The sequence below is a fragment of the Sinohyriopsis cumingii genome, chromosome 11, assembly GCF_028554795.1.
Source record: "Sinohyriopsis cumingii isolate HCF-2022 chromosome 11, ASM2855479v2, whole genome shotgun sequence".
Lineage (NCBI taxonomy): Eukaryota > Metazoa > Mollusca > Bivalvia > Unionida > Unionidae > Sinohyriopsis > Sinohyriopsis cumingii.
This window is the reverse complement of record NC_142971.1, coordinates 72964522-72989549: the sequence shown is the minus strand read 5'-3', so window position 1 is coordinate 72989549 and position 25028 is coordinate 72964522. Positions and strand designations below refer to the sequence as shown.

At 37.0% G+C, this 25028-nt stretch overlaps 1 long non-coding RNA gene across 1 annotated transcript in view; it reads left to right on the top strand.

Annotated features, from left to right (window-relative positions):
• Positions 1-18743: 18743 nt before the first annotated feature.
• The window catches only part of LOC149788725 (uncharacterized), a 31762-nt gene continuing 25477 nt past the window's right edge, over positions 18744-25028 (top strand). The window contains exon 1 of the long non-coding RNA XR_016424423.1: positions 18744-19038. This is a non-coding gene — a long non-coding RNA (uncharacterized LOC149788725). The remainder of the gene's footprint in view (positions 19039-25028) is intronic.

Below are 25028 nucleotides of genomic sequence, written 5' to 3'. Positions count from 1 at the left end.
AATAAAGAAGCCTGATACATTTGTTTCAGACTTCTTAACTCCGCTAAAATGTCTAACAGTACCGTGACCGTTTGATTTTCACACCCTTGTTTCTTTGCTGCTGCTTCTTCTTCTTGTCTTTTTCTTACCTCTTCTTCTTGCTGTTGTTGCTGTAGGAGAAAAGCTTGTTCCGCTTCCTTTTGCTGTTGTATAAATTTCTCCAATTCTTCTTTCTGTCTCTGTGTAAAATTCTCCACGTCCGGTAATGAAGGAGAATGTGACGAAGGTTCTGGAACAAATTCTTGCGAGGTAAGAAAATCCACATAATCCCAATTCACCTCTTCTGAAAGTAAGTCTGGGTTCCCTTGTGTAGTCTCAACGGCTGGTGAACCCCAGTTGATCGTTTTCTGAGTTTCCGTCATGTTGAAAAACTGTCGCATGTATTGACTACACACATGCGCTAGCGAATCTATATAAACTACGTGACGTCACAGACTGCTGTCTTCGGATTGGACGTGGGCTGACTGAATTTTGTAACGCGTGTTTGGATTGGTCAACGAACTCAATCCGTTTCAATCCTTCCTCTACCTATAAATAAGCGCAGTTCACTGCACTGACTCACCTGTTCTCGGCGCCTCAACATGTGGACCGACGTTCAATCTTCTACGCTTGTGTCTTAGATGATGTTCAGGACGGACATACCGATGTATGTCCGATCCAAGTGGACAGTTGTCCATAGGCCCGACACCAGCCTTTGTATACGTAGGATTTACGTGGAGAGGCAAGGACGCCTAAAAAGAGTTTTAGTCTATGGACCTACCATTAGACGAAGCCTAAGACGAAGAAGATGTCGCAGATGCCCTTTATGTTAATGGCATATTAACATAAGCCCAAAGGCCCTTTTCAGGTCCACTCATAGGTCTCGAAAAGATCTTGACTTTCAATTGCCTAGCCCATTTTTTAAAATTTTTTTATTTAAAAATATAGAGACCCCCTCACTGTTTCAATTTTTTGCCTGTTCCCCTTCCATACACCCATCAGGTCGGGACCGTATTAAAATAGGGTCCCGACCCTGTTCCATTTCCCCTTGTCCCTAGATAAACCCACACAGTATTCCCATGTTCCATTCCCCCTTGTCCCTAGACAGGCCCGAACTCTATTCCCATGTTCAATTCCCATTGTCCCTAGAATGGATATTTTTTTTCTCCCATGTTAATTTACATAGTCCCCAGAGTGGATATTTTTTTCTCCTATGTTAAATTTTACATAGTGCCCAGAGTGGATATACCCTTTTTAACATGGAAGTCCCATAGTCCCTAGAGTGTCCCTATTCACTACTACCATCCATTAGGTTTCTTGGGATTATCGTTAACGAAAATCGTTGCCGACCTGATTCGGAAAATATCAAAGCTATAACAGAATTGAAACAGAAATGACTAACAGAGATACGACGATTTCTCGGTATGGCAAATCAGCTTGGCAAATTTAGTCCAAATTTGCAGAAAATAAAAACCATTATGTGAGCTTTTGAAAGGTAAAACCTCGTGGACTTGGGGTCCAGATAAGAACAAGCTTTCAGAGATATCAAACAATAAATGATATCGTCACCAACTTTAGCACATTATGATCCAAATAGAGAAATAATTGTATCTGCAGATGCATCTTCATTTGGACTAAGTGCTGTGCTACGACAGAAGCACGGTAGCACTCTGAGACCGGCGGTGTTCGCATCACTAGGTATGTCAAAAACTGAGCGAAGCTATGCTCAGATAGAAAACCAGGCCATTGCAATCATTGGGCTTGTGATTGCTTCAGTAGCTTTTTAATTGGGTCACAATTCAAACTTGAAACTGACCGTAAGCCATTAGTATCACTAATGGGCACAAAAATCGTTGGGAGATTTACTTCCTAGAATTCATCGCTTTAGAATGCGTTTGATGAGATTCAACTTTTGTGTTGTTGGCAAAAATCTATTAACAGATGATGCTCCTTCTAGAGCACCTTTAGGTTATATCTCCGTTAGTGACAGAGAAGTGCAGACTGAAACTAACGCCTATGTTGATTTCATATTTAGTAATTTGCCTGCATCAGACTCTCGACTTGAACAAATAAACTCAGAATATCCAAATGATTTGATTTACAAACATTTGTACAATTCTGTGAAAAGGGGAGGCCAGAGAAATCCGCTATTGACGGAAAATTAAATTCGATCTGGGAAGATAAAGGTGAATTGACAATTCAGAATGTTTTTGTAATGAAGGTACACACCCGGTCGTACCAAAATCATATGAAAAAGGATGTCCAAATAGAATTCATGATGGTAACAACAACAAAAAAAAAAAATCAGAGAACGCGCCAAGACGTCAGTTGTATGGAAAGGACTAATCAATAAGCTAGAACACTTGGTAAATTACATCGAAAAATCGAGAGACTAAGATAAATCAATAATACCAACTGAATTTCCAAGTCGACCTTGGCAAAGAGTAGCTTCGGAATTGTTTAAACTAGACGGCCAAACATATCTCTTGATAATTGAAATATTTTTCATGACATATCGAAATAGCAAAATTATAAGGCACATGTCCAAAAGCATTTGTCAATCATCACAAATCAATCTTTGTGCTACACGGTATACCAGATGTATTAGTTCCAGATAATGATCAGCAATACACATGCAAAATACTCAAAGAATTTTCGATTCAGGCATATTACAAGTACTCCAAAATATCCTCTGAGCAAAGGTCTCGCCGAAAGAGCTGTTCATAGCTCTTTTGATATATCGCGCAACACCATTACCGAATGGTTACAGCCCTGCCGAATTAGTGATGGGAAGAAAATCACAAAATACATTGCCAATAGCACGAAAAGACTTACAAGTGAAATGGCCGGATTCGATGAATCTGAAGAAATCGGAAAACTATCAAAGGCAAACTCAGAAGAGAAATTATGAACGTTGACATCTTGTCTGAATTATGAAAAACATTCAGGTAGGGAATAAAGTATGAATTAAGGACCATGTTTCTTCAGGCATTGTTAAATCTGAAGCATCTACACCTCGTTCATACAAGATAGTAACTAACGAGGGAGAGATACTGCGTAATAGGAGAAATTTAATTATCATGCTTACCTCACTATCGGAGCCTCTCAGAGTGACTATTTCAAATCCTGATACTTTGTCTGAATCAGAAGAAAGCAGAGCAGTGTCAACATGTCAAAGATAATATTTTACACGTTTGGGAAGATTAAAAAAACCAACCACCAAGAGACTGAAATTGTAAACATGAAGACTATGTAGCTTGTTTAGAAATGCAGTCATCAGATAACGTTTCTTTTTCATGTTAACATTCTCAGGACGGGAGATGTAATGTAAGCCTTAATCTAATTAGCTTTGTAATATCACTTGATAGTAAAGGTAATCAGATATTCCACACTGGATTAAAACTGATATACACTAACACCTGGTTTATATTATGCATTCACTAGGGTTTATGTTCCATGGGAAAAATGCTTTCAGTGCAGTCTTTACTCCTCTTCCTAACGGTACCGATGTCTTGTATTTAAAAAATAGTATAGACAGTCTTCCGTAGTTATTCTTCAATAACAAATAACATTCCATGCTGTCGTCGGAAGTTCATTTTTAAAATTGACAGACGTTTCAGAACTGTTCTTATTAATATTTTCAGAAATATTCGCCAGTGTAATAATACCATTTTTTTCCTCAATATTTAGATCCATAAATATATTCTAAAGGGCATGTATGTATGTTTTACAAAAAAAATCACAATGGTTGGACATTTTGAGCAAGTGGTTTATTTCAACTTGAGCAATCTTAGTAATGTCTTTGGTTCAGGACTTTGGTTAGATTACATGATCGGCTAATTGGTTGTGGAGGTCCATATTTGCTACTTAATTGGATGTTATTTTGACTCGGCCACTTGCTAAATGCTTCAAATGTGTCTTTACTGGCAGAATAGATTATATCCCAGATGAACATACGTGTGCGTTTTAGTGTATATGAATATCACCTTTCCATCGAATGAAGGTTGGTTATTCCTGTGTGTTTACATCACGTTGTTTCATGTCGTCGGCAAAGCTGTGCGTCAGTGTTAACGCTATTACATCACAATAATCCAATATAAAGATTACTCTCGTGGTTTTACCATATCCTTCTCTGCCAAGAAAATAAAGTTTATTACGCCCAAGTGGATATTGTATCTGTAGTACAATTGTAATTGCAACTAGGTCATTAACCGTTCCATACTATTCTAACTGTGGATCGTACATTGACCCGCGTGGTTAGATTCTTGATTCTTCACTGACCATATGGAGTATTGGGCGTTCATATAAATCTTTATTCACACCTGTGATTATACATTTTAAGAAAACAACACAGTTTAATCAATATGTAGAACACTATAATGTTTTCGAGCAGCGATAAATGTTTGAATCAATTTAGACGAGAGCGGCTTTGTGGTGAAATCTGTTCCCCGAAAGTAAATTATTTCTAAATTTGCGAGTATCAAAGTTCCCAGTAGAGTGTATTTATGTTTAAAATCATCTGAATGTGCGTCATGAAAATTTCACACAATTTTACTCCCGCGAGTAGTCTCGAACGAGTAAATCTAACTTTTCAAGGTCCATGACTAATCATCGAGACAGACAAATCCAATCATCTGCAGGTACGGCGCTAAATTTGACAATTATTTTTTATTTTTCATTCTATATTTTTCGTGTGATATTTATTTCGGAGTTGCCTGATATAATGGGGTATGAAACAAACATGTTATTGCGGCAACAGAGTAAACAAGATGAACCAATATCCACACCTTCTAAAATAAAAAGCAGCAACGTAATAGGGACCCATCCACAATCAATTTGCAGACGCTCACTAGATGACCTGTCGAAAACGTAAACTGTACGATTTCAGCAAGTCTCGTAAAATCTTTCTGAGTAAGAAGTTCGTTGACTAAACCTCTGACAAAATCATGTGTGATATGACAACACAGTACAAAGTCCAATAAATATGGCTGGGAAACAATTAGCAATATCAATGCTTATGACATCATCGATGTCCCAAGACCTCCATGACCGTATCATCTGCAAAACCGTTGGACATATTCGGCAAATGAATTTGACGTTGTCTGCCAGTTGATTTTTCTCTTGCTATCATCCACGTGTCTGATAATGTTGTAACAGATAAGTAGTTGAACATTGGTTGCGACAATAATTAATTCATCGTGTACACGTGCTGGTCTAAAACATATTTAGGACGGCAACGCATACTGATTGATTCGCTCTGAGCGAGGATCCCTCTCATACGACCAGACAGACACAGGCAGGACATATTAGTGTACCGATACCGATACCTTTTACCGTGGAGTATTATTATTATTATGGTTATTATCATTATCATTATTATTATTATTATTAATGTTACATGTAGATTTGCCTTGCATATTGATATATTGTTACTTTTCCCCAGGATACCGAAACACTGTTATTTCAATGTGGCAACTATGACAACCTTAATGTCCATTTGGATCTCGCTATTATCGATTTTACAAATATTTCCTCTTACTGATTATCCAGCCTGAAAGTTGAAATTTGACTATCTGAGAAATGATAACAAATTTTAAAATGTGAGAGGCTTTATGTGTTTGTATGTCAATCTGCATATTACTGTATTTCGTCCGCTTTAAACTTACAACATTGTGCCACCAACTCTCATTCCATGTTTGCTGCTAAGAGAATCCTCCGTATGATAAAGAGAATCCAACTAATGCATGACATGCAAACAAACCTGGCACCTTCATGATCTCTTACTACTGTACAATTTTACAAGTTCCAGAGTTTATTAGTTGACAAACATGTCTCAGCAGCCAAATGTAGAGTGTCAAATCAGAAGTGTTTTCCACATCGAGTGGGTTACAAGCTCAGTATTTCCAATAGTCGCTATGACACGAGTGACAATACCACGTTTATAACTCACTACATAAAGTATATTAGTTATTCATTCATAGCAAGTAACAATTGTTTCTTTTAGTTTTTCCTCAAACGTATTGGTTTTCTTCGTCTGACCCGATATCTCTTGCCCATATTATCTTATTGAGTCATACTGTTGAGACTTCAGTGGAACATTATAAATAACTCATATTTGATGATGTAATTATTCTTGAACCTGTTCATCACTCCAAATTATCTTGACGACAGTTTAGCTACATAGTTTTCTGATATGTCGCTCATGTCTAATACGCTTTCTTCTTCCACTGTTTCCATAATTCCTCTCTCCATTACATAAATCTCCCTCTATTATTTCTCAAGGCATCTATATCTACTACATCACCTACCTACACCTACTGCCCTTATATACGGAATATGATTGCCTAACCCTTACAAAATTAAGTACAGGTCCCACAGTCCACACAAATACTAAATGATGCTAAACCAAATATTAGGTAGACAATGACCTAGTTATCCCAGATTTGTCATGGTCCTGAGCCAGTAATTAAGACGAATATGACCAAGCTACCCAGTTTTGTCGTTGACTTCCTGAATCCCACAAACATGTATTTTCAACTGTCCCTGATTTTGATATGTTTCCCACATTATCTCTTCCTATTTGTTGCCAATTTGAAAACTGATAATGGTAACTGTTGATTCCACTTTTTCGTGCACTACAATCCGTTTGGTCACACTAGCAAGAGGTACTGTATAACAGATTGGAGTAGCGAATTTCTTAGCGGATCCCGCGCGATGTCAGCTGTTTACAGTTTATGTTCTATTGTGATTTGTGATTATTCACACAGAAAATATAAACAGCAACACAATTCTTCTTCCCAGGTCAATGTAAAATATCACATTACACAAAATAATTCGCCCTTTATTGTATTGCAACCAGAGTAGTCCTATAGTAGAGACGGCTATATTTACCATTCGGCGACGTAAGTATCTAAACGGAACTTCGAAGTTTAAGGCTATACTGTTATGAACGTGTCACTGAAACTATTTGTCGTAATTCACTAGAATGAATTATAAGTAATTTTGTTTAGACGCTTCAGTAGTTCACTGTCTGTCATCAAATATATGTTCTTGTTTATTTTTATACTGGCTGAACAAAAATTAGACGTAGTTAACAGTGTTTCAATTCATCCTTGTACCTGTTTCCCTTTTAAACTTAATTTGCGTCGAATGGACATGTATATGACAATGCTATAGAGTATTATATTTTCCCTGTGCATATGTGGGCAAACGGTAAGCAAGAACAGGAAAGCCGTGTGTACATGTGGACAAATGGTACATAAAAACAGGAAAGGTCATGTGTGATTATGTATGATTACAATAGAAACGGCGTGATGAATGGAGGCAACGGTATACATATGTAAATACAGAAGGACAAATGGTTGGATTGACGATGGTTTTGAAAATATCCTTGTATCCTACTCAGAAAGTAATCAATAATCATGATAAAGAACACAACATATAAACCGATTCTTAGAAAACTTTGAATACTTTCTCGAGCGATTTTCCTTTCGTTGAAAATAAATGAACACAAAACTCTGATGTCAGTTGATAGATAGGTATATGTACAATTATTACTTGGTGCAAATGTGCTGTATGATCTTTATTACATGGAGAGAAATACGAATTGGTAAGTAGCTAGTTATAAATGGAGGGAAATAGGAGTTGGTAAGTAGATAGTTATCCATGGAGAGAAATACGAATTTATAAGTAGATGGTTATACTAGGAGCAAAAAACGAAATAATAGGTAAGTGGTTATAATTTAAGTGAACGTACAAGTAATAATTGCACTTATATCAGTTTAAAGAAGGATTATTACAAATCAAAGGCAATCTCTCTGATGATTTAGTATATGCTGGCACAAAGAAGGATTACTAAGACAAAGGCAATCTCTCTGATAATTTAGTATAATCTAGCACAAAGAAGGATTACTAAGACAAAGGCAATATTTCTGATGATTTAGTATAAGCTAGCACAAAGAAGGATTACTAAGACAAAGGCAATATTTCTGATGATTTAGTATAAGCTAGCAAAGAAGGAATACTAAAACAAAGGCAATATCTGTGATGAATTTTTAAAGCCAGCAAAGAAGGCTTTCTAAATCAAAGGCAATCTCTTTGATGATGTTTTTAGTTAGCAAAGAAGGATTGCTAAGACAAAAGCAATCTCTCTGATGATTTTTGTAAGCTAGCAAAGAAGGATTTCTAAATCTCTGATGATTTTTTACGATAGCAAAGAAGGATTACCAAGACAAAGGCAAACTCTCTCATGATTGTTTTAAGCTAGCAAAGAATGATTTATGAATCAATGACAATCTGTCTGATGATGTTTAAAACTAGGAAAGAAGGATTACAAAGAAAAAGGCAATTTCAAAGTAGTAACTGGACGCCTTTATACATTTATTCATTCTTATGTATCGTGTCTATTATGTCAATTAATGACACTTGCTGAGTATCGTGATACATGACACGCAAATTCAAAGTAGTAACTGGACGCCTTTTTAAATTGATTCATTCCTATTTATCGTGTTTATTTAAAGTCTATATTTCTAATGAGGTTTTATTCCTTTACCTCCAGAGAGATGTGTTGTCACATTTCATCAACGCCAGGGATTGAGTTTCCTTCTTGGAATACATATTCTCCTAATGACACTTAAATCTGACACATTCGTATTATTATGTGGATTTGAACTTTATAATAATGACTCATATATTTCAGTAAAAGGTGTCGTTTAAACAAGCAAGCTAGTAAGAACACATCTAAACAGGCAGCATAATGAACGATTAACTAAAGATAAAAATAATAAGAACCAAATATCTTAAGAGTGATGAGTTTAGTTTTAAATTATTGCTTAGAAGCGATTTTGTGAACGTGAAGGAGAACGAACATATATGTGCCTTTTGGTTTACCACGTGATAATAACAATGGCAACACTATATGCTTGAAACTTACAATGCTTATTTCTCTGTTCATTGCGAGAAACTAGTATTGCACAAAGATCAAAGCAAAATACTAGTTTACATATGAAAATACCCACTTTGATTGTTGTAAGAGATTATGTATTGTATCATCTCTACCGAAGACATTTATGTACAGACAGATAACAGCATATTGGTAAAGTATTTAAGATTCCGTTTTTTATCTGTGAAGAGAATGGTATTCATAAACAAATGCAGTGTCTCGTGGGTAATGGTACAATTTTTATAACGACTAGTGGTGAATAAAACACATAGTATTTCTAGGTCACACGTTAGATTTATACTAACTAGGAAGAATGCGTTTATAGTTATTGATTTAAACACAGATCATTTCATGTTTGTCGTTTGAATTAACAGTAGATAAAATGTTCATCCGACAAAAACTCGATACAAGAAGTTAGTGAAAACATGTATAATGATGATACAATGCAATCTAAATAGAGATAGGGCAAAAAATATCAGACACGTCAGAAACGTCAGAAACGTCCAACGTTTTTAAATGTCAGCTGTTTTCATGATCACGATTATTGATTGTATATCGATACCATATTTCTATGAATTCTATTGTTCTTCGTCTCTTGCGATATACATATTTCATGTTTTATAGTTTTTTGTGGTGAGTGCTCTTGTTTTGTCTCTGTATTTTGGATTTGCTACCCACCATCCCACATATTCTATCCAATACCCAACATTTACTTTCCGCGCATTGTGAGCAATACTTGTTTATCAATCGTCCACCAACAAATATTTGTTATTATCCTACACACCATCTGAAAGGAAGAAAACCTTATCACCTACTACCACATGACAATGGTAAGATGTGACAAAAGTTGATTGAAATTGCACACTATCACGAGCAAGATGGTAGGAGCGTTTATACGTTTGCTATCAGTATATACACTTAAACATACTATCACACACTACATGTTGCTGATAGCATATAACATATATCAAACAAAAGAGTTATATAATAGATTTTACGTTGTATTTGTTTTTCGAGGAGATTTGGGTGGCGCATAACTGGTCTTAGGGTTATTTAATCAAAGATGTTTGACGCATGCATCACATCGCAGTTCATTTTCGCAAACGTATCCTTATAGCTTGTCCATAAACTTATACTCCCTTTCACATATAATGTTGGTTTCCTTAAAAAATAGTTGTGTATGTGATGCGTGTCAAATTGGCATAACTGTATAGGAATACAGTTTTTGCACTGTAATCCATTCCATCACCATTTATGGATGCGCTTTCATAGAAAGTTTCGGCACCGACACACAATACTTTCCAATGTTGAGCTGACTTAGCTGTTCTATTGCTCCTCTTTCTTACTCTAAATTAAATGTGAGGCTAACTTGGCCCATTGGCAACCGTAGTGACTACCTTACTGAGGTCAACGTCTGTAATCCCGATGATTCCCATGCATTTACGTACTTCAAGGTCAAGATTTCCTGCATGGAAACTACAGTTACGTTTATCTTCATCAAAATATTTTTATTGTTATTTCACAAGATTTATATAAGTAATGTCATGGCTACTTAAGCTACAGACCCTGCGATTCAGAAGGAAAGTAATTAGTTCATTAATCAACTTCCAAGCTAACATTGTTCAGTCCAGCCTGCTATAAGCGACATATCCATTCCAAGAACAGAACAGTTCTTGCTAATTATTGATAATGTACATTACCGGTTGACATCTAATTTCATTAAATAGCTAAAGGTCACACTTTTGTTCAGAAACAAAAATGTGTCTTTGTGTCCAAGTTATAGACTTCAGTTATTCCATTCAAAGATATGACAATGCACACTAAAGCTATTAAGAGACGGCCAGAATAAGAATAAAAAAGAAGGTGAATTTTATCTTTTTTTATTTTGCTATGCGTATTCACAAAATACTGCATTTCACATCCATACTTTACGCGTGGTTCATTGCAATCGTGACAAATGTATTAAAGACTCTTTTGTTTGTCACTGTCCAAGTTGTACCTTGATTCCAGAATGACGCAAAAAGGACCATTCAGCTGGAAACGAAAGATGACTTGAGGTCTTTGAAAATAGTTTTCTACATGTATTGTTGGTTGCGTTAAACCCTTGTTGTGTTATATAAGTCAAGCACAAATTCATATAATATGTGTCTTTACTGGAAGTAACCGCTTTATTAATAGATTGATTTGAATAATTTTCTTATTAATTAGTTTACTAAGTTACATTGTGATATTCTCGAGCCAGTTGATGCCTTCCTTGGTCCAAAATTTAAGTACTTTCCCTCAATTTCCTTCTACATGTAATACATATTACATGCATTCTGGTGCTATTTAAGGTATATGTATCATAAAATTCGTAAAATAGATGCTACTGGTCAGGAGTTATAAAGTTAGTTGGATATTTTGCGTATCACCATGACTCGGTAAAACTTGAAATCTCCGTGCCAGTGTCACATCGTGAATGAAATAATCTTGCAACATATTTGTCGAGCAACAAACCATTGTATCCTACACTATTTGTTCTATCTTTACTGCAACTACGTCCATACTTTATGACTCATGTCTAGACATTATGATGATGAGACTGTTGTTCCTGATCTAAAATGATGTAAAGAGTTACAACCTATGTAATTTATTTTTCTCCCTTAGCTTAAAATGTATAAGACCTAAAAATTCAACCGACTAATCGCGAGGTTTATTACTAAACAAAAAGCCTTTTAGTTTTGTTATCTTCTTTTTATTATTACTGATATATGTGTTGCTACTTGTGTTGTTTGGTGCCAGTTAAATCTGGTTTATTATGTGTGATGTGTGTATAAATTAAATATATATTTACAAACACTATTTATTCTTTCAAATATATATCCCTATATTAATTAGTGGCTTCAGCTTATGGAACATTATGAATGCGTCTTTATTAGATAAACCAAGACTTAGTAGTGAGAGAAACAACGACTGTCCGTATATGCAACAAAAGCGTTTTAGCGCGGACGTATCGGGTAGTGGATTATTGCATTCATATTGCACGGATTTGCAGACGATATGGACCTATGCAAACTCCTCCACAGCACCCCAAACCATAACAAAATCCAATCTGGCAAATATAAAGTAGACCTATTCAAATGATATGAAAGCAAACAGATAAATATATTTCTGAATCCAACTGAACAGTGTTATAAAGGCCGAGTGTGTTGTTAAAAGTGCCTTTAAAGCAACAAAACAAAAACACACTATTTATAATAAAGGAAAATATAATTTCAAGTGATGTAGTAAGTTCAATTTAATCTCCTTGAAGCACTGCCTGGCATCGTTCGAGTCAAGTTCAACAATGGATTACTTTAAATGTCAAAAAAGTGCTTCGATATATATTCTTGCGACAGGAATGCGGTCAATTGTTTGGTCCAGTAGCAAACAAGGCGATTTAAACCCAACCAATTGGTCATCGCGAACGAGGCTCCGTTTCATGACTACTCTAGTGCACCCCATGTCTCGTGAAAAGGTCACCTCTTGTCCGTTGAAAGTGCAATCAATCACTCTCGGGTATCGTTGCACAAAAAAACAGAAGCCCGAGCAGATGTATTTAATAAAGAAAAGGATTTTGAGGATGCACTTTCAAGCACCCCAAACGTCTTGCAATTTTTGCATTTCAGGAATGCCTCAGTGTGTGTCTATATATAGATCCGCTTGCTGTAACATGAATTCTGCTTATCTTAGTTGTTTGGCTCGATCCGATTTTTGAATACTTTTCTTCTCTCTTTTCCATTCTACTTTGTCGTTATTGTCGGCATACGTTCATCCCACCACGATGGCACGGGCTAAGCACCTCTTAGTCCGTGGTTCTAAATTTTCTAGAGCAGCGCTTTTCCGTTTCTCGAATGTGGTAGTACTTTTCCGGGTATACTGGTGGAGTTTGGAATTGTGTAGACTCTCTTGGCCTGGATTCGGGCTTATTCATGTCATGTTCAAAATCGCTGGCATGAATTTGAGCATGGACTTTAGCAACTATGTGAGGGATAAATCACGATTCTGCCCTTTACTTTCTCCTCCTTTCTCCGAGAATTGATGCGATCGTTTTATCTTGACTGCAAAATGTTCAATGACTACGTTTTGAACGCTTTGGGTCAGAACAGTGTCTTCTCTATATAAAGGTCAATATATTCAATCCCAGTTTTCATTTCACCCTCAGAACGATAGGAAGAGCCCACACAGGGTGAACTTCTGATCAGACAAGCCGACGGACTGCTCCCCTCTTTTCGAAATAAAAGTAAGTCAATGTACTTGCTATATCTGTAAGAAGAAATGACATTGGGCATTGGGTATTGATCTCCAGAATGTCCAGACCGTCACACAAAAATGCAGCACAGGTGTCAGAAGTGATACAAGTCAAGATACCTGTTATCATTGTCAAAAGAACAGACACTGGTTTTCAGAATGCCCTACAAAGCAACAGGAGAATAAGGAAGAGAGGGGTTCGGAACAGGAAGAAGAGGTATTCTCACAAAAATGAGAACACATACAAGTCCAGAAAGAGAAAAAAGAGAAGTAAAGAAAACGAGACGAAAGTGAGGAAGAAGACGGGGAAAAACGCCTGAACGTAAAGAAATTAGAAGAGAGAGAGAGAGAGAGAGAGAGAAAGTCGCAACGGAAGTCTATGAATATTTTAAAGTGGTGCGTTTGGACTCGGATTGCAAACTTGTATCAGAATAGAACAGACAGAAAACGTTAGTATCTCTCGGTTTTGATTGTTTTGGAATAAGGACCTACACTCACGCATTCACACACGTACATTATAGGGCAAGTGTGCGGCCATGAAACGGACCGCGACGGGACGTAATCCTCTTTAACTGTCTTAATCCTTTGATAAGACCAAAACCTTCTTCTGGACTTGTTCCTTTCAATTATTTTGTAGAAATCACTAGCGGTGGTATCTCAGGTGTAGCACCAGGGTTGGGTTCTTTGGCTTGGGAAGGTCTTTCTCCCTTGGATCTAATAAAGAAGTCTGATATATTTGTTTCAGACTCATTAAGTCTGCCAATATATCAACGAGTACCACCACCGTTTGATGTTCACTGTCCTTATTCTCTATTAGACCTTGTGTCTTCTCTGCTGCTTCTATCTGTCGTTTCCTTCTTCCCTTTTATTCTTCTCGTTGTTGCTGTTGAATGTGAAAAGCTTATTCTGCTTATTTCTGCTGTTGTAAGAAAATTCTTAATTCTTCTTTCAGTCTCTGTTTAAAATCCACGACGTGCGGGGCAAAATGTGAAGGTGGCGACGGTACTGGTACCGGAACAAATCTTCTAAATCGACTAAATCAAAATTAAAATCCGTCTCTTATGGAAGTAAGATTATGTCGACTTTGGTAGGCGCTGCATTAACATTTTATCTCGTTTCCACTACCGGTGCTCCCAAATTCATCTTCTTAGTTTCCGTCATGTTTGAAACCTTTATCGCTTTGATATACTGCGCACAGAGGCTAGCGTATCTATATAGGGAGTGTGACGTCAAAGTCAGCTCTCTTTGAATTGGAAGACAGACTCCATACTGGGACAGCAGTTTGTAACACGTGCCAGGATTGATGAAAAAACTCAATACCATTCGATCCGCACTTCCACTATAAATAACCGCAATTCATTTCATTCATATCACCTGTCCTGTACTTATTAAGACAATATTTAAATCCGCAGCAAACGTATGAGAAGAGGTTGAAATACCAGTTGAGCTCATGTCTGAGCTTTCATACTTGTTAGCTATCTAGACTTGGTAATAATCCTGTTGGGACGAGACCATGTTCCATTTCCATTTGCAGTCTCATGATGCTGCCTGGTCTGAAAATTTAAATTTTAAAGCCGAGAGGTATAACCTACTAATATCCACTTTGCTATTCAGTGTTTGGCGGAATATTAAGAGACGAAAGAATGCTATTAGACAATTCAAATAATCACCAACAATAATAGATATGTTACGAGTCTATGGTCTTAAAATAAGTGACAAAAAAGAAAGTGAAAAAGACAAAAATTAACTTACCGTTTTATGAATTTCTAAAAAAAATAACCAAAGAATTAAAAGTAGAAGTCCTTGTAATAAAGGTTCTAAGTGAATCTCAGTTCAAATCCAAATGAAATTCAAGACAGAAGGCGATGACGTCTGCTGTAGTTAGCGAAGTACCGATGTGTCAGCAGTCTCTTGTTACATCACATATAATATTATTCCAGTTTTGAATTCTGCATAAATTTCAGTGAACGTCTTTGTCAAAGAATCAATTGAGAGCACCATTATATTTCCAATGAAAATAAACAATTGAATTCAAAACAATTTGTCGAAAATTGAAATTGATCTCAAACTGTTCACAACAAAATGCAACTTAAAATATCAAATGTTTCAAGCCCGGCTGACAAACTTTTATCAAAAAGAACAGTTAGACGCTAATAGGACGCAAAACAGATTCCCGGATTAGGGTCAATCTTCTAGAATTTTTTTCTTCGAATATTACACGTGTTATTTGTCATGTAATCCAGATATGACCTTGACTTGACGTAAGAAAGAATAAGAAAAAAAAAGTTGTTTACCAAAACTATCACTGATTTTTAAACAAGGTCAGGAACTATATACAATGTTTATTTTTTTAGTTGTTTGTCAATGAAACAAAAATAACAATCATGTCATACGGAACTGAAAGAAATTTCTGGACAATGTCAAATCCAGTAAAGAAAGTTACATTACAATAGCACGTAATGGAATAAAAAATTAAAACTAACCGAAAGACATTTAATTCAAATATACGTAAGAGAACAGTCAAATAAACACCAGCAGTGTTCGACAGTTCACACACATATCAAGGATGTAAGACAATTCAAACACAACAAAAGAATTTGATAAGTCAAATAAATTTTCCATATCAATGATATTTGTTTTACAAAGGCATCACCTATTATACTGATGTGGCAAACATAACATTTTTCTCGTTTTTAGTTTTGTAAAATTGTTTTTTTAGAAAAGGATTAAAGGTTTTTAGTTTAGTTAGAATTTAATAAACAAAATATACAAAATAGCGCAAAATGGTAAAATCAAGTAGTTTAATTAAGGAGGAAATATTATAAATTACAGAAACAATATATGCTTTGGCTTCTTTGGAGAACAAACAGATGCAATTATGCGTCTTAAATCTGACATTTTTATGATTGCCGCTTTGCAAATTGGTCACTTTAAGCTGTATTGTTAGCGAACATTGAAAAATACATGCAATGAAATCTCAAGGTTGCTCTTGGTCAATAAATACTATCTTTTTGGCCCAGGATTAGTTATGTAGATCTGTTCACATGAGTCACGTTATGGCTGTGAGGCCCGCAGAATAGTCTTGTCAGTTGATAGGTCCTTTGAGATTGCAGTATTAATCAGAAAATGGATTTATATTTTCCCATATAAATGTAGTAAACTTTTAATTATATATTCACTTTCTTTTTCTACTTAAGGATTAATTATAAAAAATAAATTACAAGAAATAAAGTAATTTAGTTTATGCTTTATTCCAACATAAATACACAGCCGTCGATTCATCAATACGCAGTAACACATAACACTGCCCAGTAGCCTTTGTACTTCAACGCACGCCCGACGTTAGTTTAAAAAAGAATTGTTGTTTTGCTCTATTTAAAATTGAAATGTATCCCCACATTGTGAACGATTGAGCATTGCATCAATCTTTCCAGCTGGTCTTGAATTGGTGGATGTTTTGTCGATTCTACTCACCTCTGCTGTGTATGGACTGCATTTATTAGCTGTGTCAATTCCGTACACAGTATATGTGATTTGAGCAAGGAAGGACGCGTCGCGACGCAGCTGCATGAGTTTGTTTGTTCTGTAATTGAATGTTTGGAATCATAATGTGGGAAACAAGAACTTATTTAACAGAAATTATCAAAACGACTCAAAGGAATATAACGTTCATTTCATTTTCAGTGTAGTATGGGTAATTTATTGCTGTTGGAATAACGATCTAAATAACAGTACAATTTCGTGGTGTGTAACCATGCGTTCGAACCAATGACATAGCTCGGATTTGCAGAAATAACTAAGAAAGTACATGTTGAGGAAATTCAGAATGCAAAATGTAAGTATATTTTTGCTATTCTTATTACCAGGTAAGGAAGACGTCTCTATGCCTTATCGCTTGCATGCTCTTTTTAGGGACCTCATATATGTTATAACCTGTATGGCGTATATCACTAGTCTAAATCCGATAGTTAGCGTATACAATTGCAAATGCAGATGGTGTTTGAAAGTACATTCAGCCAGCGGAAAAAATAATTTTTCGTTGTCTTGTCTTATTGGATCTCCGGCCATTATTTTCCTGCCAAACGGTTATATTTTCCCCTCGACTTCACTATTGCCTAATAAAATGATACGTCTCTGATAAATATGCGATAGCCCTTGCCTTCACTATGCTTCTCTATGCTATATGTATATAACACAGAGAGCACTGGTCATTGTCTGAACTATTTTATTTACGAAAGCTTACGAACATTTCTCCTAAATAACTATTTAAATGATCAGAATGGTATTTTGAATTACTACTTCTCACCCGTTTGTTGTGGACCTTGCGAATATCACGTTCATTCGTTTTATTCTTTGAAGGTTTCATTTTTTGTGACTCATTATAACTGTCCACATTATTCACCGAAACATCTCTACTTTCAAATACGCGAAACAACCTCTTTAGTTCAATCACAAATTCAATAAACTAAAACATATCTGTATATTACATAAGTGTACATGTTCTGTTTGCAAAGTAGTTCCTAATACCCAATACTATTTTTAGACTCACATGTCCTGCAGTATTAAGGTGTTCAGTAGCAGAAAACACTGAAAGATTCTGAAAATGTAAAGTTAACGGATTAAAAAGATGAGTATATAATAAGATACCCCATGTATTAGTACTGTACCAAGGGACTTGTTCATTCTATCTCATGCCCCATGTATTAATATGGTACAAAACGAGTTCGTCCTCTGTGATACCCATATATTATATCACAGTACAAAGGCATTCGTGTATCCACTATGATACACCATATCACATTACGTAACAACGGAACGTGTTTATACTGTCTTATACCCCTGCATCAGATAACATATACTACAGTATACAAATTCACACATATTTGTATATTTTCTTACAGATGCCAATTTAAACGCTATCCAAATTTTTGCGATGTTCAAAATTTGCACCAACTTGTTATGTAGAGCAAAAATGAATTGGCAGGTGCAAATATGCTCCGCATGCAAATCTCAACTTTTATACACATATCAAACTTAAAAGATGTGATCAAATTATCTACGGTCTTTAATTCTTAGCAAAGAAATTAGGTGGTCATATATTATCTTAAGCACATGGTCTAATTTCATATTAGGTGATTACATACTTGTACATTTCTATTTTAAAGAACTTACTTGTTTGGTTTAGATGATAAGTGTGTTTGTACATTCATACATTTCTTGTATTATTATTAGCGTTTTATATTAATGAATACGCCTAATGAATAATATGCCTTTATGTCTATCCTACGAAGTTTCTTGTCCTTAGAAAGTAATGGCAGTGACGCTGCGCTGGTTTGGCGGTATTTAAAATTTAAACATGATTTATCTTACCTCGATTTGTTCTCATAACATAAGCAATGCCACTGCAGTGGCTTAGATATTGGAGTACTGCGATATTATGAAGTGCATGAAACAGGAGAATCCGCAAGAGACAATAACCTATGCAAAGCCAGCTCGATAGCTTGGATGGATATAGTGGCACTGAAACCGCTTGTGGTTCAACAAACCAGAGAATCTGCGAGAACCATAATTTATACGAAGCATATTCGACATCTCAGATGTTCTTGTCAGAAATCAGAGAATACGAAGTGTACCATAAGTTATGCCATGCATAGTCGACAACTCAGATGTTCATGTTGGAAACCTCAGAATACACAGGAAGCAAACAACTTTGGTTTTAAAGTCAACGTTACCCAAGCAAATGCTGGAACCGAAGAAAGAACCCGGGCCGTAGAGATGAGAAGCAAGTGTGCTACCATTTCGATGTTCAGGTACCTTTTACGTAAAGCGTAACTTTGTTATATGGGTCGTAAAGAAATGTATAATTCACGAACCAGTATTGTTTACTACCGTTCGTGTCAAATAGGATGCATTTTGTTTAACATTACTTACATGAGACTTTATTTCCTAGTCCTTCTTTCTATACATCTCTCTCTCTTTCTCTGATTAGATCGAAGAGAGAGAGAGAGAGAGAGAGAGAGAGAGATGCTCATTGTAAGAATCCGTATGCTTACTTTAATCGTCTCATCTCCTTTCCTTATAACCTGACTCGTTTTCAATATTATCGTATCTTCGTAACAAAGGTTTAAATCATACGTATTTCAATGGGTCGTTGTTCGCTCGGATATCTTATAGGAGGAACTAAAAGCTGCTTTTGTCCAGCGCTTTCAATATTGGGTGTCACACACTGTGTCTATTATCCAATTACTGTCAATGTCATTTCAGACTTTCGTTAATTAAAGTATACCAAATTATGCATTACTTATCTAAAGCACTTACTTGGGTCCTTGGGATTGCGATTTAATTTATTCGTCCTTTCCACGTGTCAAAATCATGTTCTAATTATGTCAAAAAGTTAGATAGCTCAGCGGAGTCAAGTTAGGGCATGTTTCTTATTTAAAATATGAATATTTTTTCTTTAGTTACAAATTTGTTAGTGAGACATTAATGAATGAATTGGTGGGTAGTATATAATTCGCTTGAAATGTTAAATCTTATTGGAATCAAGTTCAAAGAAGGCCATATACAATAGGTCAAGAATGGATCGTGGAGACTTGGTATATATATATATATATATATATATATATATATATATATATATATATATATATATATATATATACAGAGAGAGAGAGAGAGAGAGAGAGAGAGAGAGAGAGAGAGAGAGAGACAGACAGACACAGAGAGACGGCAGAATGGACCGTGGAGACTTGGTATATATATATATATATATATATATATATATATATATATATATATATATATATATATATATATATATATACAGAGAGAGAGAGAGAGAGACAGACAGACAGAGGGACAGAAAGACAACAGAATGGACCGTGGAGACTTAGTATATATATATATATATATATATATATATATATATATATATAGAGAGAGAGAGAGAGAGAGAGAGAGAGAGAGAGAGAGAGAGAGAGAGAAAGAGAGAGAGAGATAACAAAACAACTATAAGATTTTATATATTTCTATGGCTTACAATTCACAGTTATGTTAAATAAAGGCTAAGAAAGATATTTAAATGTAGGGCAATATCTGAGAAGATATAATCTCTGAACTAGCAGCAGGGGGGGCGAATCCTACATTTTGTCCAATCGTTATTTTGCTTAATTAATATTTCTGCACTCAGCGGATCCGGTGTAGTCAGCGCCTGGTAAAAAAAAAAACGACGACGGTCCATCCTACACGACGGTGACGTCATTTGGTTTAATACACTTTTCTGCGCGTCGATCCCAGCGTCGTCAGCGTCCGGTAAACACAGCGACGACCGCGTCGATGTCATTTCCCCCCCTGCTGCTAAGAAGTTATTTACAATGAAAATTAGTTACAATTTAACCGAATATTTGGTCAAGTCCGATACGATATCGTGTCCGAGGATCATGTAAATTTATCGTTACAAATCCATGTGGGGTCGACTGAGCATGACTAAAAAAGTTTCGAAAACCATTAAAGTCCATGTCACCGCCACACCAAGTTTGCCAGATATTTCGTAGCGTGTGTGTATCAACGCCGTTGAATACAGCAAGAATATTACAGTTGTCTCTGATTACTTTTGGAATCTGAGTGTATCGTTGAGTGACATATATCACGTCGGTGTTTTTATGCCTGCCTCTGGAAAATATCCTAGCTGGGTTTTTTTGATTGTCTAACATTACATCATCGTACACGACTAGATTGTTAACGTCGCCATCAATATCATCAATACCTGGTGCATCATTGATATCTGTAATAAACTCAATAACATTTTTTTCAGCGATCGCTGATGCATTCTCGTTAAAATCTTTCAACACCTCGTAGCATCGTTGATCATCTACGCTAGGGGCGATTAAATACAACTTATCCCACTTCATCCATCTCATTATTAAATTGAGTAACAATTGCGTCTTGCCGGATCCAGATGGTCCGATGATAATCATCCGGATCGAGTTTGGTAACGCTGAATCATGCTTAACTGGTTCTCTTGTTTTAGTCGCCGAAAAATCAATTATATTCATATCTCTATACATAAATTATGGATTTATATTGTGTGAAGTGTAGAGTGCGTACTGGCACAAATGATATGACAACCGTTACAACAAGAAATAACAGATCGGCCCTTACTGGTAAGTGTGTACAATGCGGTACAAAGAAATTTAGATTTATTTCTGCTAGACCCGGGGATGCTTTAAAAAAAAGCGAGGAGGTGATATTGCAGCCAAGTTATCAAAACTCCCCGGAACACCGTGGGCAAAGTATCCAGGAGAAAAACACCTCCCAGGATATAGCTACTGTGGCCCCGGAACACGATTAGATATCAGACTCAATGATCAAAATCAGCCGCGACCCGGTGAGTATCCAATAAACGCTATCGACGAAGCATGTCGGATACATGATATAGCTTATCGTAGCGGTGATTTGCAACAGCGTCATATCGCGGATGTAAAATTAATTCACGCGTTAAATGCTATTCCTGATAAATCATTCAAAGAAAAATTGGCTTCATGGTTGGTAAAATCGGCTATGAAAGGTAAATTAATGATTGGAAGCGGAGCTTCTCGCGCTGGTAATTGAAAACGCTAGCGTTTATAATAACAACATGGAATCCATCTATTATTCTCCGAGAGGATACTGGAAGGGGAAGGCCGCAATTGGTAAACTCGCAAGCGCTGCAAAGGTAACAAAGGCCGTTGCGGCTAATTGGTTATCCAAACAGGCTATATGGCAAATTTATCTACCACCGCCTAAACAAATCAACTTTTCGCGCTTTGATGTTACCGTACCCAATGAAGTTCATCAAGCTGATATACTATTTCTGCCGCATGACAACGGTTACAAATACGCGCTAACTGTAGTTGATGTTGCGAGTCGATACAAACAAGCGGAGCCGTTAAAAACAAAGTCAGCAACTGAAGTAGCCAATGCGTTTGAGCGGATTTACCGAAGGGGTCCTCTGCGCTGGCCAAATCTATTACAAGTTGATCCTGGCAATGAATTTCGCGGCGCTGTTTTATCAACGCTGAAACATCATAGCGTCGCGATACGACGAGGTCCTACTGCGCTACATCGTGATCAGGCAATTGTTGAACGATTCAATCGGACTCTTGCTGAACGGTTATTTGGATATCAATACGCGAAAGAATTCATCCAGGAAAAACGATCTCGTGAATGGGTTAAAAGATTACCAGGCGTAATTGCAGCGTTAAATAACGAGATTACCCGAGCAATCAACATGAAGCCCAGCGACGCGATTAAATACGAGTACATACCCGGAAGATCAAAATTAAATAGCGTTTCCAAGCCGATTCTCGGCGATGTCACTGTTAGATATCTGTATGAACCAGGAGAGCTTGAAGGCGGTAAAAAAAGAGCTACTGATCCTATTTGGAGTGTTACCACACATAACATATCAACGATAACACGATCAACTGGTAGACCACCGATCTATAGACTGGATTCAACTGCTCCTCAGCGCGGATTTACTCGCGAGCAACTACAAGTGATACCTGACGATACTCAATTGCCCCCACGTGGCCTTAACTAGCGCCGTTGCGTCTATTGCACTCAAGACAGGTCAACCTCACATTGTTTTTGACATGACCGAGACTGTTATCGATCCTGTCCACGGTAAATTGGCGAGCGTCTTTATCAGAATCACGCCAGCGCATTACACAATTGCAACTCGCGCAGTGATTATTCTGTTGTTGTCGTAACGCAATTATTAATTCGGCATCAATATCAAAACGCCGCTGTTTTTTTTTATCCTGTTGGCGGTAACCCGAGAGTTTTCTATCAATGACGCTAGCATCAATAATGTCATCGTTGTCGCCGGCTTCGTCGGTGGCTTCGTCAATAACAATTCTTCGAAGCTGATTTATTCTCCGTACTCGGGACACTGCAAGATAGACTAGATTTGACCATTCGATGCGATTATCAACCATCCAAACAATTGTATCCGTGATGGTTAATCCCTGCGAGGAATGTATTGTCGTTGCGTATCCTAGCGTCCACGGGGATTTATCAGCACGTAGCGCGTCCTCGACGACGCTGATATCAACGAGCACAATATCATTCAGCACAAGAATTTGTTTTTTTATCCCTGACGCTGTCGGGCCCGGGATTTCAACTTCAATGTTCTGCCGCTGTGTGTCCGCGGGTTTATAACATAACGGCACTGGGCGCGTTGGAAACTTTTCCTTATGCAACGTAAACAACTTTTGCTGAAGTGTGTCTCTGACTATCTTTCTACTCGCTACAATCAAATCGTTTGGTCTCCATGTTTCCCAGAATTCATTTAACGGCGTTTCCGGAATCACCTCGCGGATTATTTCACATTGAACTCTATCCGGCTGTAATCTAATTAATTTTTTAACCTCGCGCAGTTGTTCATCAAGTGCTCGGTAATCAGTATTGGTTTCTTCATAATAGTCCACAAAACCCTTTAACCAATCATGTGGACCCTCGCCGACAAATGGTGGTGGTTGGCCATGGTCGCCACACATGATTACCGCTGTATTCGCGCGCAGCAACCACTCAAGAAACATTTGTAAAACATCTAACGAAACAGTACATATCTCATCCCAGATGATAACCTCAGGAATAAATTTTTCACCCATTCGATCAGGAGTCCACTCACCGCCGCTGTATCGAAAAAAGCTGTGATAAGTAACTGCGTCAACATTTCGTTGTTTTATCTCTCGCGCTAGTCTATGGGTCGGTGTAAGCACGATTATACTTGCCCGCGTTCGAAATAATTCAATTGCCCGAGTCGTCTTTCCTGACCCGCCACAGCCGCTTAAATAAACTGTTTTATATCTACAAATTGGATCAGAACACGGTGGTGCATTAGACCATTCTGATAAATTATCACCGCGTAAGTAATTGTTTTCAACGGTGACATTTGCTGACGGGGAATAATCGCGTCGTATTTCATTTTTAATTCTCCATATACCCCAACTCTCGTCCGGACTAGTAAACTCGGCTAAGTTTCCCTTGTACTTTACGTCTATATAAAATGAATCAACGGCTACTCTAACCGCGGTGTCGGGAAATCTATTTATCATCGAGAATAAATTGATAGCGGCGTAACCCAGCATAGACGCCCTCAAATGCGGATACGCGGGGCTGTCTCCATCGAAGTAGGTAACAACTGTACCCAACTTTGTTCCATTGGACAAGAAAGCTGTTTTGCAGTTCACGTATCTATTTTTTGCCACTGCGTCCTTGATTACGAAATCATATTCTGCGTCATCTATAATCAGCCGTGAGCAATATCGTTTGTAGTCGCAGTTTTTTCCACCTTGTGTGAACTTACCGATTATTCTTCTACCGAGATCTTTTGCCTCGCTGTTTCGTTGGTTGAATATCTTTTTGGACCATTCGATGATATATTCCTCGTTGGCATCAATGTGTTTTCTGGACTCGTCAATTATGCTATCTAGACGCTCTGGTTCTGGTAACCAGACTTCAGTCTGCGCCCGGTATAATATAATCGCGTCACTGACAATCAACGATACAAGCATGCTACAATCAGTCATATACCGTAGCAGCTCTATTGGAAGCCATCTCTTTTCAGCCATGTGTCTACCGATCCAAATATAACAACAGCGATGAAGTCCTGCCGCGAATTCAAATGATACTATGCGAGCGAATCCGGTTAAATCAAAATCAGGCAGTGGTCCATTAATAGCAACACGAGTCATTTCATGTCTGGGGTGTCCAAATCGTTTGAAGTACTCAGCGGCGGATCCATACCCGAGAAAAC